Genomic DNA, 14,677 nt, shown 5'->3' with positions numbered 1-14,677 from the left:
ATTYAACTRTGTATAAAGTTTTGAAGAAACATGCTTAGATTTTTATAGGGAGGTCATTATATACCATGCATTTTGTTTCTCCTTCTGAGATACTGAATGTCTTGGGGATATGGTGTGAACACACTGCAAGCCAAAACAACAATTTAAATAGCAAGCTAGAAGAAAATAAAAGAACGCTGGGCAGTATGAAACAGATAAACTGATCTTGTTCCAGCCAGGCACTGGATATGCATGCACTTTAGCCCCAGGGAGACAAACAAAATGCAGTCTGAAAGAAGGTATTTCCATTTTAAATGACTCATGCTTACATTTATATACATTCTCACACAGTATGCAATACTGTGCTGCAAATTCTTTCCACTGTTTATATTTTCTTTTTATTCAATCTTTATATTGAAGATTCCTCACAACTCCAAGAAGGACTCTATCTGCACAGATAGACTTTCCAGGTTCGAGCAGGTCGGGCTGAACGAGCGGGGAGGGGGAAAGCTTTTTCACTTGTTGCCTGAGCACCCTAGATATACAATCACCCAGGCAGAAGGGAGCAGGAGCCCCACGATGGCATTACTTGGGAGCCGCCACAGAAGCGGATTTTCAGGGAGCTCTGTGTGGTGCTGGAGTCTCTGATAGCTGAGTCCAGGGCTGCCTAGAGCTGTGGGCTTACACAGCACAAAACACTTGCTGTGCAGATACTTAGAAAACCTTGCTAATGTAAAAAAATAACTAAAAAACCTTCAGCATCAGAAAGGAAACATTCAGCACCTCAGAGATGTAGGTCCCACACTTCATCTGTGCATAGAGTCTTTTAATACTTACTATGCATTTTAACTCATTTTGGTAATTATTCTTCGTTATGAATAGTCCACCTTTGATTGATAGGTGAATCTGACACTGCTAATTAGGATTTTGACCCTTCTTCCTTTGAAGCCAATGACAAAACTCCTATTGACTTCAAACAGCACAGGATAAAGCTCTAAAGAACAAGCTTTTATAGTACTCATATCAAGTAAATTGCTAATATCTCTAGACACTGCTGGAAGATGATGACTGTTCATGGAAAACACTGAGAGTCAAAGACGTCTTGCATTTTGCTACATGGGCTTCAATTTCAAACTATTTTAATAATGTGTATTGAGAATATATCTAGTTTCATGATGCATAGGTTTGTCATTTTAAATGAGATAATTGTCAAATGAAATGAGACAATTTTACAGAAGTATGTTCATTTTCTATTACTGGCATTCCAAAATATCACAGGAATTTTGCTACTGGCTTTCAGCAAGACCCAGAACTGATTCCAGAAAACTGACAGATTTTTGGAAAGTAGGTTTTTGGGTTTCCTTTTTTTTCCCATTTGATAGACCAGTAGTACTTTATTTATAACATCTTACTTTCTGTAGGAGCATATTTTCTTTTCCACAGAAGAAAAGAAATTACAAACAATGACCTTACTGTGATGTGGCTAAGGGAGAACATCAGTGGGACAATTAATTCTTCCATGTCATACATGAAAAAGGAAAAGACATAAGACTGAAAGGTACAATACACCTCCCATAAACAGAAAGCTGATGGGAGTATGTCTGGAATGGCAGGGAAAATATGTTAATAGCTCCTTTAAAGAGTGGAAGAATTAATACGGCATCAGTTTTTATAGAAAGAGTTATCTTTGGGTTCATGCTGCTGCAGATGTCAAGTGTCTAGCAGAGATCTTCACCCACTGGGTTCTGGGTCCCTGAGAAATCATGCTTGAAATTCGCCTTAGAGGCGGCATCCCTTCAAGAGGCCGGATAGCTGAGCCACAGCCGCAAGCGGGTAACCCTGTTTGCAAGCTGTGGATTTCACACGGTGGCTTCGGAACTTCCCATTTTACACCCCGTACGCTTTTACCTTTTGCTCTCTCCAGTCTGCTTCTGGCCCTGAAGGGACACGTGCCAGGCCCAGCAGCAGGCAGAGCCTTTGGCAGCCCATCCATTCAAGAGGAAGAGCATTTACTTCTACAGCCCAAATTTCTCTCCTGGAAACAGGCACGGGACCAGCTGTAGAGGGCAGAGAGTCGTCACCTCCTACSAGGTGGAAATGATTAAGGAAATAATCACGATCTGCACCGTCCAAGTTATGGCCCTACACTTCCCAGATGAGTTAAATTAGTACAATTGCAGCCTGATTAAACCATATTTCTTGCATCTTAATTTTCTTCTGGTATATCTGGTTCAATCAAGCTCCTTCCAATGGATTCACATTTCCATTTAGAGTATCACACCAGTCTTACAGATCAAAGTGGACATTTATCAGAGTCCTTTTCAATGAATAGTTATATTATAATGGGGGTCTCAAAAACTAATTTAGATACAGCAGCCTACATAGATCTTGTTTTCATAGCAAGTTCCTTTAAAATAAATGTCAGTTAATGCCAAGAAAATGAATAATGAATTTGCATWAAATGAATTTTTTAAAGTCTGTTAAGTGCAGGGAGAAATGCACTTATTTGAAAGGGAAGGGAATTTATATGAGGGAATTGGCCAAATAGATCTCTTCTATCTATGAAGATATATAGAGGTAATAAATTTATGAGAAGTTACATATAGCATTATATACTTATTGAAGGAAAATTAAGAACAACATGAGTCTATGACAAAACCATAGTTTTATCATAACGGACCATAGTCGGTTAAACTTTTGTCCAGGAAAATGTAATTCTTAATTTCTACAAGAATTAAGCTCACAACAAAAACAAATGAAGTTGATGAAAACRTGTATGGAAGGACTTAGAATTACCTTAGGAGGGTTTATTAAGGGCCTGATCACTTTATTTTAATAGGCTGTTGATCAACTGTCAACCAGAAAAGGAACACAAGTTTGATTCTTGGGATTTTTTGTTAGTTTAAAAGAGATATGCAGCAAAAATATTTTAGGTGTTTAACAGTGCGACTAAAAATAAGCGAGACCAAAACCTACAGCCACAGTTCAACTTTTGGACCATTTTGGACTATTTGCTCCTCAAATAGGATAGGGATTCACCTGAACTTTGTATGAAGTATGAGTCTACTGCAAAAAACTTCCAGTGGCAAGAATATTCAAATATTATTGTGATTAGTGTAGTTCTAACAAAAACTGAAAAGGATGCTCCAGGATAACAGGAAAGTATARTTAAGTTGCACAGGTTTAACATATTAATTATAAGTTAATCATAATGGTCTACCAATCCAGTAGCTGGGGGCTTCCAGAGATATTAGAAAATACATTATTACTGTTACTATGACTTGAAAATTGAGACATTTTCTGCATCTGCTGTTGTATGGAGTTTTGTATTACATTTCTGTTTCATAACTCAAAATGGGAATATGTCTTCACAAATAAAAATATGTATCTTTTTCACACTAAGCAGACTAACTACRAAAAGCTAGAAATAGTCCAGAGAGAAATGTGTTGCTAACTTTAATATTGATTTTTACCACTATTACACTAGTACTCCACTTACCTCACGTCTTTATGTGCTACAAACTCTCTATACACTACTGACCATCTCTGGGTCTAGGCTGGTGGCACTCAAGCTGGTTTTGTAGTCAGTGACCTACTTCACGGTATGGCTCTGAAATGGACAGTATTTTGCAGCTGCAGCAAATCTCTATTTGTGAATTTGAAGGTACGTATATAGCTCGGTAAGTGTATAAAGTTGATTTTCCATAAGGAACAGAAATGTCATATACCTTTRGGATACGTTAGCTGTTTACTTTTCATGGGATAACCTACCAATATGTGTAGGTCACAGTAGTGACAAGTGGCAATATATTAAGTTAGAAGAGTCTCTTCACCCACATCAGAAACTTCTCTTAATTCCAGTTTGCCATTTTCTGTTACCCTCTAACTGGAAAAACTGAAAAAACCCAAACTGGCCAGCTAAAATTCAATGTTTAATGTTACAGGTCCAGTTGAGTTTCATATTCCACCAGTGTATGCCACTTACATCTTAACGACGGCTTTATTATTTATTTACTTACCCTGTAGTTTTCACTTTCCAGATATTCATAAAATGGGCACTCTCCACCTTATACTTTAGTTTTTTATCATTGCTCCTACCAGAGAGGAGGCTCAGAGGCATTCAGGATGTATTAGAAGCTGGGGTCCTTCCCAAAAGTATATGACATGCCATTCACAGCCCAGTTGTTTTGGAATAAAGGATAGTTATCATCTCAGGTGAGTCACAGATTTAAAAGCCAGCTGATGCATCCGAGAGCATCTGTGAGGTTTGCCTTCCTGGAGACTGCTGCAAAAGGCTGAGGCAGTTCCTTGGCCTTATGGCCAGGTAGCGAATGGTGCTGAGATTTCTGAAGGTGCTCTCGGCCTTTGGCAGCAGCTCACAACTTAGTTCTCACCTCACACATCAAATTGATTAGCACCGGTAAGAATCTTATCATAAATAGTCTGTCGTGACCGAAATGGCCTCTGGCACAAAATCCTCAAAGATAAAGATGGACCAATAAATCTCTCTTCAATACAACCACAAGTTTTAAACGGTGCTAATACTCGATGAATGCTAATTATGCCATATTTGATAAGGTCTGCCTTAGGTCAAGCTCTTTGCCCATGAAATGTATATTGAATAACTTGGCTAATTATACCCATGCCTTTATATCCAAGTTCTCGAGTAATTAAGTAACTCTGTCCTTAACTAATTGAATTTCCAGTGGATATTTCTTCATTTTGATGTATACAAAATTTTATGGGGGGATATATACGGAAATAATTGGGGGGGGCAACTGAGAGGACTAATCCGATATCTAGAAAAATAAGAACACTATTCAGATCTTCTATCTAGTCAGCTTTTCACTTCTAAGTCAAGCTAGTAGATCAAGAATAAAAGTGAAAGATATCTTTATAAACCTCCAGTGACTTTCTTTTTAGAAAAAAAAAAAAAAAGTAGCTAATGGAGGGTGAATCATCTTTTGTTTCTCAATGGTTATACCCATGAGATAACTTTGTCTGAGCTAGTTGCACTTACTAGTGCTGGATACCAGAGTAAATTTATGTTACTAAGCTTATAAACTGTGTGTTTGTGGGACCCTGAAAGTCTATTGCTTGACTGCAAGGAATTAGATTTGACTTTGAGACAAATTCCTAATACACTAGGGAGGTTACCAGACTTTTAGAACAAACTGGTGAAATTATTTTGAAGCACTCCCTATTTCTAATACTTCTAATATGTGATATTTCTAATCACATATCTATGTTGTCAGCATAAATTTCCCTAGACCTTTGCATCTCATATATACATAAGTGAGTAACTTAATGTTTAGTTCTATTAGAATCAATGGCATCACTATAATGATTATAGCTGTTACTCTTTCTGCAAAGCAATTATGGGATAAACAAAGGTTTTCTAAACTGATCGGTAAAACTGTATGTGGTGATTCTGAGAAACCTTAGAGAGGTCTGTCTCTGTCAGAGAGTCAATGTTTAACTCTTGAGAAGAGGGCTGTTTGCAAGGTTGCTAAATTTAGCGCCCAGAGAAGCACTCTTAATTATTAGTAATTTTTAAAAATCTTGACCCACAGGTGACTGCAGGGTAGATACCATCACAGCTGACAATGTTCAGTGTTCCATAAATATGAGGTTCCTGAGCCTCTTGAAAAGGCTGCAAGGTAAGAAGCAATGACACTTTGTAATTTTTACTATGTAATTTTTGCTGCTTACATATTCATGTGCAATACTGAATTAATAATGACACACTTTTTGCATCTGATTAGTCATGATAGAAAAGCCAGAGGGAGAAATGTATAGTCGTAAGGATGAACTTTCCAATTATTTTACTTCTGCAGTGTTAGTGGTACTTCTGCAGATTCAAATGAGATTATCCTTTAGTTATTTCAAATGCAGCAGCAGCATTAATGCTGGGTTTCCAACACCAGCAAAGCAGTAAACATACAGTCCTCCAAGATTTATACAAACGCAAACCTCATCCCAAATTCAGTTTTATTTATGCAGTACTTCATGATAAACTGGTCTTTCTATATGTGCCCAAGTTTACATTCACTGAGGCCTATAGATTTACTATTAGCCTAAGAGCAGTATCCAGCCCTTAAAGAACATCYGAGGTGTGCAAGAAATGAGATCTTCTGTTTTCAAATCTTATTAGCTGACATAAAACACTAAGTTAATATTCAGCCACTATATTTATTATATGTGACAGGAGATAATACAGTGTTATTAATACATAATAAGTATCATATATTAGGAATGTAATGAAGATGCAGTCTCTGACTTTAAAACCAATTATATCACGCCGCTCTTTTATGCTAAAAAATTTGCTTGAATTTTCTCAAGAGTTCAAAAGGAATGGAATCAGTACTGCTCGAATATTTTGTTTTGTAGATCYGGTTATAATGTTTCCAGTCTTTTTTGTGAGTCTCACCAATATTTTCTAACTGAACTCCTACAGACATATAAATATATGTCAAATCCATCTTTGCATTTAACAGAAGGATGATTTTACAACAGGGAAGGTTGCGTATGGGACCTGCAACTGCAGCCAAGGAGGTATGAAAGCCAAAAGGTGAATCCAAAGCTACATGGACTGTAGAGATCAACCTCATGGAAGGCTGATTCATGCCATTTGTGTGCTTGAGAATGTCAGTGCTGTGGATGAGTTAGAATACCCTCTCTCCACACTTATTTYTTCTTGAGTAGATTTTTCAATATTTTCTTTCATTAACCTTTAATTAAGATTTTAAGCCTCTGTAGTTCATTGGAGCAGCTCCAGATTCCAATAACAGGTAAGTATTAATATTATTCATCATTGTCATTCAATCCCAATATTCTCTCCTGTCTCACAGTTGTGTGTTCATAGCAAAAGAGCCTCCAATTGAAAGTGTTATATTTAATGAACAATCTAGTTTGTCTGTGGTAAGTGAAATATTTCAGACTAAATATTGAGAGTAGGATTATCAAGTCTATTATCTGGAAAAACTGCTGGGAAGAAAGGTGCTGCTTGAAGTAGGACTAATAGCAAAAACCTGTGATGGGCTGGAGTTTGTAATTAGTAATATTTGTTATTACAATACATTAATATATCACACAGTTATAAGTAAATTATAACCATATAACAACCATGAATAATAGTAATGTCTTAGACTACACAGCATCTTTATCTTGTAAGATTCTGAATACCTAGTAAATACAACAAGATAAGGAACAGCCTCCATCTTAGAAACAAAAAGCAGTGGAGAACATTGCCGACAAATGAGCCAGTCACAAATGTCTCCTCTTATTAACTTGTGCAAAATGAAGTGTCTGGAGAAGAGAATTACTGGCCAGTTCAGAGGGGTAAGCCCAACTGGGAGACTGTGCTTCCCCAAGCTGTGCCTCCTGCAAGCGCTGTGCGGCTCCGCGTCAGGCTGACCGTGGAGCAGTGCCTCGGGAAGCAGGACAGAGCCACGCAGGCACTCTTCCCTCTTCTTTCAGAAAATGTGTTGTCTGTTTCCAGGGCATACAGACATGAAATTTAGGATGCCAAAAGGAATTTTTCAGAGGTATGACTGTAATTCTCAGACCAAGGCAACAGCATTTTTATATATACACTGAGTTCCTTGAATTTATATCTCACAGAGAAAGGACAAAGCATTCMCTAGCAGTTCCCAGTCCCACAAACGTTCCCTAACGTCTAGATGGGGCAGCATGCATTACTGATCAGCAGAAAGGAGGGTACGTAAGAAATCACCACGATATCACTTACTGGGGTTGGCCTCATGCATTTTTTTCCCCAAATAATATGACTGTGTTGGTTATTTCCACCTTTACTTCATTCCCTTGGAAGAGGAGCACATATTATACTGAGAACGACTTCGATCAAACACAATCATGATCTTGCAGTCCTATTTCAATAATAATTGTATTTTCCTTCTGCCTRTTAGACATCCATTGAAAAATTTTGGATCAACAATTGTTCCTCAAAGAGAAAATGAGGAAAGAAAACAGTCTTGGTATGCTGGCTTGTTTTTAATACGGGTTTATTTTGGTAAATACATCATTGTACTGATGACTGCCCTGTCCTATACTGTGACCTCAGTGCATTTCATCAATGCCAATGAAGTAAACTTCTCGCATATATGAGTGGTAGAAGCGTTTTCATCTTCAAACAGATGGGGAGGCCATACAGAAGGGGAGCTATAGAAAACTTTCACAGAAAAAACACTCCGGTGGAATCAACCTGTTGCAATGTGAAAGGTAGTTTAACTCCTCCTATCTCTATTCACGTGTTCCTGGCACTCTCTTGGCGCTGCAGTTCACCCGAGCCTGCGATGAGGTTTCAGGGGAGGAAGGAAAGTTGCAGAACTGTCACACAGCTTCAGACGAACCCTGACACTGGCACAAGAGCAAGAGGGGGAGCTCGACCATCCTGGCTGGCAGTTAAATCAGCCTTGTCTCTAATGTCAATCCAAATGCTTTTTCAGTGGCAACTCATCCATTTTGTGTGTTGACCAAGAAACTGCAAAATAACTCCTATCATGCCATAACCGCAGCTGAGTCCAATCATTACATGACAAGAGAAATCTTGAAAAGCTCCCATAACTGCACGGCTGACTTAAACCTCAGCCTTCGTCTTCAGCAACTCTGTTACACAGGAACAGAAATTTCTGGATGGGTGGTTGTGTATTTTGGAAACATTTGTTGAGGGTATAATAGGAGCAAATGCCTTATTTTAATGTAGAACCTCAGGGCAAGGCAATTGAAACTGCATTATCTGACCCAAACTCTGCTTTTATTATTATTTTTCATTATTTTTTAGCTTTCAAGGCATGGGAAAAGACAGCTTCCTTCAAATATGGGCTACAACAACAATTCTCCTAGAACAGTCTGGCACTGGTGGGAGGTGAGAGGGACAAAATGACAGAGAACATTGCAAAGCATCTCCATAACTACTATAAATGAATACTGTGACTTTTTTCTGTCATTGTACCGAACATATGCACATCCTCATGTTTCTACTGTCTAGATTCTAAGGAACAAAAGTTATAAATAAAGCCTKAAGAAAAGCTAATGAATCTTCAGCTGATGCTGAAAACATCTGAGATATTGCAAAGCTACACAAAAACAACACGATAATTTAAAACAAACTACAAAAGACTATGGAGGGTTTCAGAAGTCTCTCACAAATCAAACGTCTCACTTTTCTGAACAGACAACATCCCATAATTTGTTTTCCTACATGATTTTAAAATGAATGAGTCAGCCTATTAAGATCAAACAAGGAAAATTACGTCCTGTATGTTTAATTTTGCTTTCTCTGCTATCCAAGCAATTACTTATCCACTGTAGAAAATAAAATCTTCAAGTAGCCTACATGAGATACACATCAGTTACTAGGTCACACTATGCTTTGAATGATTGTCTTTTGACTTAAGATGTTAGCAGAAACATTTTGAGTATGTGAAATTCTAACTCATTCCTGAAAGCCATTGTTTTGCACAGATTTGGAAAAAAATGGAGTAATAAAAGAAGCGTATCAGCTTGTGGATTCCTTAAAACTTCTGTGTTCATGAAAATTTTGATGACCCTCAGTAGATTTCATCCACTGGATAGACAGTGCACCAGTTGCAGTGTCGACCAGCACCGCTTCTCCCCTTGTTTGTGGGAAGAGGCGCCCAGGGCAGCTCCCTGGCAGAGAAAGCAGCCTCACGAGCCAGCTGCCAGCGGGCACRCAGCAAGTGCCTTGCACTGCACAGCAAACTGATAGGAGCTGGTCATCACCCTCCGTGGCAGACGGTATATCTAGAAACAAGCATTTAGTTCATAACACCTTATCTCACCTCCAGAGAACCTGTCTGGACAACACAACTGTTTTTTGCTTCATAGCAGTGTTATTGTATGTTGTAAAGAGAAAAGCAGTTTTCTGCATAGCCAGAACTTAGGCTACTCTTGAAACAGAGGTTCGTGCCATGACAGTTTGAATAGCAGTTTCATTTCTCAGGGCTCACGAGTACGGGAGTTACAGGCCCATCAGGCAAACTAGCATCAGCTTAGTCATGCTGGACTGCGCAAACCCATCCAAGATTTGGATTAGTGCTCCCTGGCTGAAGCCTATCTGGCTACTGTTAACCTGCTGGAGAAATCCCATGAGCCTGAGGTACGCACTGATATCAGTTCAGCAAGGGGGAGAGGTGACATCAGTGCCAACAGTATTTAAATGGTGGAAAAATCTTGTGTCACATCGCACGTGGTGACAGAGCTCCCTGTCTCCAGGTATGCAGCAGGGAGAGCTGTGTTCGGCTTGGCACCTTTTGAACACAAGGCCATGTAAATGGCTAATCCAAAGAAATGTGGACCACTGCCTTCATGTGCCATTGCCAATTTTTAGAGAAATAATAATTTTCATTTTAGCTTGAATGGCAGAGTCTCTGTATCCTGAGCCAGCACAGAGGTGCCCCTGCCCCGCGGCAGCCCCACCAAGACGCCGCTGCCTAGACCCTGCAGGCCGCTGCCTGCGGTGTTCGCTCCAGAGCGAGCGACTGGGCTCATAACCATGCCGAAAACCTCCTGCAATAACATTATCTCATTTTTATAGCACACAGTATATCTAAGAAATAGGCTGCTGTAAATGCAGTTTATGTATTTAACATTGTAAACTAAAGTGGGTTTGCAGTGTTGTGAACCATAATCTGTAAAATATTTTAAAACCTTGTCTGGCTTAAGTTTGCCTGAATTTTCCTCATAGCCCTCAAAAGGCTCTGAAAGAGATCMTAGTTTGTACGTAACGAATGGTGAAGTCAGATGATCAACAGCCATCTTCTCTACTGCTGAACTGAACCATAAGTACATAATATATGGCTAGTCAGGGTGTCTGGCTTTTAAACTTGTAGCAACATGAATTATTCTTGTCCCTTTGGAGGGAGAGATAACATCATAGTTGAGATTTGTATCTCTCTCTCCTGTTCATCCCTCAGTGCAATTTGTGCTTCTCTGACTTGGTGTCCAGACCTTTCAGAGCACAGAGTCCAGCTGGTTGAGCATTAGTCAGCTAATGTCATTCTTGGCTCTGTGGACTGTGTTTTTATCTTGAAATACGTGTGAAAAAGCAGACAGTGTGAGCTAACCTATACTTATCAAGGGTGACATGGCAAGAGGAAATTCTGTTGAAGAAAGACATGGAAATTTAGCATGCAGATGACAGACAAAAGATATATTAAATTCCCAGGGTTGTATGGCCAGTGATGCCTCTCCTTCTCTGACAGATTCCCATTTGTTGTTTCACTTGTTGCCCTTTTGCTAGTAATTTGTTGCTTCWTGTTGGTCATTCTCAGGCCTTCTGCTGACAGGCACGTAAGACGAGGGATGCAGAATATTTTTTCTTAGCATTTCCAGACTCCCAGGCGCTTCTCAAGGAGAAAAGAGCGATGAGAATTCAGCCTTGGGTCTTTTCTTCTGAAAGTAGTGCTTGAATTATATGGCGAGGAAAAACAACTGATTTTTTCCTTTTAATTTCACACACACACACTCACAACCATATAGAAGCAAGACAGATATGCCTGCAGGGTTCAGGCTGAGTTGAAGAACAAACAGTTTTAATGAATATTTTGATCAATCTTGCCAAATTGATTTAGAGTGTGAGTGCAGTCTGGGAATTTTTCTCATTAGTACTGAACTCCATGATAGAGGAACATGGAGTGGTGAGCTCATTAGTAGCAGCCTGCCTATGTCTGAAGGCGTACCTGATGACAGGATGACACAAGTGACAAGAGACAGGGGCTGTGGTGCTGCATGTTAAAAATATCCCTCCCAGTGCTGCTCTGAAATATTAATTTTACTAACATAGTTCTTACAATCAGTTATGTTGCATTAATAGAAGAATGAGGTGCTTTGAAAGTATTTCCCTAAAAGGAAACATGCTGGCTCCTTTGGTGAGGAGTGAAACAAACACTGTAACGTTTGCCTTGTATTAACAACCCGTTTGCTTCGAAACGAAGAATATGCAGCAGACACATTACACAGGAAAATCTCACAGTCGTTTCCCTTTACCGAGAAGAAAACTACATCAGGCTGCCAAATATGCTTTACCTGTAATGATTTGTGTTCTTAGCAAAATATTGCTACAAAGAATAAAAAAACACAGCAAGAGTAAGAGCACAGATGAACTACACAGACCCACGATGCCACATCCGACTAGCAGCCTACCTCATCGTTCCCTGACTGTAGCCCAAAAACGGATGCAGCTGCAAGGAACCCCGGAGTGGCTACTATGGAATAACCTGCCAGCTGAACACACTGCTTCCTAACCCCGGTGAGTTAGTGGTTGGCTTACAGCCTGAAGCATTGGAGTTTATGATGTCCCCTGTAAAAGCACTTTATGCTCTCTAATGCAACATGGTAACTTCTGATTAGACATAAAACTGTCTACTCTTTCTAAATCCTGCTAAAGTCTTGGCCTTGGTGCTACCCTATGGCAACAAATTCCACAGGTTAATTATACACTTTGTAAAAATGTCTTACTACATTTTAAATGTGTTGCTTTTTAATACTTTTGAATACCTTTTTGTTCTTGTGTTATCGGAAAATTTATGTAAGAGCACTGCTCTATCATATGTAATTTGTACAAGTTTATCTCAGGTTTTTTCCTTTTTTGGGTATGCTTGAAATAGCCCCAAACTTTTCAAATCTCAGAATGTCTCTAATATTTTCAGTGTTGGTTTCTTAATCCCAGTGCCTCTCGCCCCTCTCCGGAACAGGTGGGTCAGCAGCCACTGGGACAGCCCGAGAAGAGGGCTCCAATGTAACTGCTGTTTTCGCCACAGACATTTTCCAAGTTGTTCCCTGTTTGCTACATCATGACATTTTAAATTCTTTCTTTGTGCTCTGTTACACTGACTATGCTACTGGCAGTGATGGTCAGGATTTTTTGTTTTGTTTTTTTCCTGGAGTAGTTATTTTGAATTTTGAATTCCAAGTGTGGCTTGACGAAAGGTAAGGAAAAGGGATTCTTCCAAGGTCAATAGACTGCAACGTAAGCATCTGATCTTTGTGCCACAAGATCATTAGACACGGCTCTGAAGACATTCTGGCTGCTAGCTCTGACTTCTTAGTTTTCATGTAGCTAACTGAAAAGCCGTAATATTTCCTCTTTCTTTCTTTTCGTGATCCAGCAAGCTTCGTAGCAGGGAACACGTTTTTCTCTGAGGTGCTCTGCTGGGCTTCTGGTTTAGCTCCGCTGAAATCTACAGAACTATGATGAGATGTCTATGTGTTTAAAATAGAGGAAAATCGCTCCCCAAATTACTTACTGAGATCTGTATATAAAACACAGATACTTACAAGCATTTAGGAGCTAGCTAAATTAAAATTGTTTTTCAGTTGAATACAGATTTCTTTGACAAATTATTTTTTTCCAAAAGATTATCTTTTCTAGAAGATTATCACATTTCAAAAAAAGTAACCAGTAAATTAAGGCAAGTTTCAATGTCTGTTCAAGCCTCAAGAACCGTACTTTTAAACACAACCCCAATGTCTTGCGTGATTTGCATTCTCTTGCCACCCCGCTCTTTATTTCTGTAGCTATATTCAGTGATGAAACTATATTCAGTTTCTAGATGAAACTATTAGGAATTTCCTTTTTTTATTTACAGAGGTTGCTCTCTTTAAAAACATGAATTTAAAGAAACAATGGAGTTGCCTACCTAGTATAAATGAGGTTTGCTCTGCTGTACTCAAGAAAAATGGAATAATTTGGCCCCATCTGTTTGTAAAGCATTCAGACCATCTTTGATAACGCAGTTATTGCACAATATTGACCAACTGTTTCTAAAGGTAGGTCCCCGAATGCATAATAAGTGTTAATCAGGTTATAGGATAATTAATAGTTAATAGGATACATTTTATTAGATTATAAAGCTCAGATCAGCAACAGAACATTAAAAAAATCACAGAAAAGTCAAAGAATGACAAAAAATAAGGAGACAAAATGATATTATGAAGAAAATCTACACTGCATATCTGGTAGAATTGGCTGATTTATCAGTTGTGTCTTCTTGTACCATGGGCAGCTGCTTAAGGGCTAGTGCAGAACTTGGACTTTAATGAGCTAAGTCAGCAAGTAATAATATGTTTCTTAGTATAGATCCACTTCTGAGGGAGACACTCAAAAATCTCCTTTTTTTATAGTAGTGAAATTATCTCAAACAGTTCTTTCCCAGTACTCTAGGTTTTTCATTTTATTTTTTGTTAGTGTATATATTTTTTCAGTAATTCTCAGAGATAATGACTCTTCCTCCCATGCAGAAGGAGAGCAAACACTGCTTTGGATGATGGTGCTGTTTGACAATGTTGTTTTTGAAATAGGACAACTATCTCAGCAGAATGTCAAATGCTAAAGTATTTGCTAAAACAAATCTTAACTAAAATWAAAAAAAAAAWTCTTATTTAATTTTTCTTATTTAATTTAATTAAGTAAAACATGACTGGAAAGGCAATTGAACAATCAAATATTTATACTGATATATATATATGTATATATATATATGTAAAGAGAGAGAGAGAATAAATGTGACAATTTCTTTCAGTTCCAAAAAATACATTTTTAATCACAGAATCACAGAATCGCTGAGGTTGGAAGGGACCTCTGGAGATCATCTAGTCCAACCCCCCTGCTCAAGCAGGGTCACCTAGAGCACATTGCACAGGATTGCATCCAGGC

This window comes from Apteryx rowi, unplaced genomic scaffold (genome assembly GCF_003343035.1).
Source record: "Apteryx rowi isolate R43461 unplaced genomic scaffold, aptRow1 scaffold_92, whole genome shotgun sequence".
Classification (NCBI taxonomy): Eukaryota; Metazoa; Chordata; class Aves; order Apterygiformes; family Apterygidae; genus Apteryx; species Apteryx rowi.
This window is presented reverse-complemented; position numbering follows the sequence as displayed.